Source organism: Mus pahari, chromosome 21, assembly GCF_900095145.1.
Source record: "Mus pahari chromosome 21, PAHARI_EIJ_v1.1, whole genome shotgun sequence".
Classification (NCBI taxonomy): Eukaryota; Metazoa; Chordata; class Mammalia; order Rodentia; family Muridae; genus Mus; species Mus pahari.
The window spans coordinates 21247154-21248413 of NC_034610.1; the positions used below are offsets into that span (position 1 = coordinate 21247154).

At 42.0% G+C, this 1260-nt stretch overlaps 1 protein-coding gene across 3 annotated transcripts in view; it reads left to right on the forward strand.

Annotated features, from left to right (window-relative positions):
* Nucleotides 1-1260, forward strand: part of Luc7l (LUC7 like) — a 36660-nt gene that overhangs the window by 28627 nt on the left and 6773 nt on the right. The gene's annotated exons all lie outside the window — the stretch shown is intronic.

The following is a 1260-nucleotide window of genomic DNA, read 5'->3' on the forward strand; positions in this document are numbered from 1 at the left end:
GAACTCAGAAATCTGCCTGCCTCTGCCTTCCAAGTGCTGGGATTAAAGGTGTGCGCCACCACTGCCCAAGGTTGGTGCTCTTAACCATTGAGCCATCTCCATTCCCCTTAGTGTTTTTGAGACAGGGTATTCCTCCTGTATTCCTTGCTGTCCTGGAACTCACTCTGTAAACCAGACTGGCTTCAAACTCCTGAGATCTGCCTGCCTCTGTCTCCTGATTGCTGCAATTAAAGGTGTGGCCTAAAATTTCCTGACATATTTCTGGATTTAAAAAAAGAAAAAGTTTCATTTTATGTGTGTGAGAAGTAATTTGCGTGCATATCTACTTGTGTACCACATTCTTGCAGTGCCTTTGGAGGCCAGAAGAGGGCAACAGATCCCTTGGAGTTTAGAGCCAGTTTTTACTCACACATGGGCTCTAAAGTTCTCGGTCCCATGGCAGAGCAGCTTAACTGCTGAGCTGTCTGTCCAGTCCCATTCTTTCCTTTGTGTTCTCATTCTCTCATTCTCTCACCCTCCCTCCTTCCCTCCCTCCCTCCGCTTATTTATAATTTTTTAAAAAAATTTATTTTTCTGTTAGTTTCAATCTATCTGGTTTTATGTGGATTTGATCCACTTGGGCTTGAGCTTTGTACAAGGAGATAAGAATGTATCAATTCGCATTCTTCTATAGGCTAACCACCAGTTGAACCAGCACCATTTGTTGAAAATGCTGTCTTTTTTCCACTGGATGGTTTTAGCTCCTTTGTCAAAAATCAAGTGACCATAGGTGTGTGGGTTCATTTCTTGGTTTTCAGTTCTATTAAATTTATTTTTGATGTTAAATATAGCCACCCTCCTGCCTACTAGGCAAATGAACTAAAAGTCCCAAGGTAATGTTCTTTTGGATAAGTTGAATTGTCAGGCTTTGATGTAATTGGACTGTGATAAGGTATAAAGTCAAATTTACCTCCATATTCATGAAGTAGGGAAACACAGATACATGACACCTGCCCGACTGCAAAATATAGAATGCTCTAATATTTCTAAGTCACTAATGGGAGCCTTGTAAGTTCCCAAAGCAGACCTGCTTATTCAGGTAAAGGGGAGAACTTTGTAATTCCAAGAAGTTGACTAACTTATGCAACAGGGGAGCTTGGAGCTAGAGGGGCTGACACTTAGAGTGTCCTCCAAACACTTTGCTGAGGCCTAGTGAGGTGTTGTACTGGCTAGTTTTGTGTCAACTTGACACAGCTGGAGTTATCACAGAGAAAGGAGCTT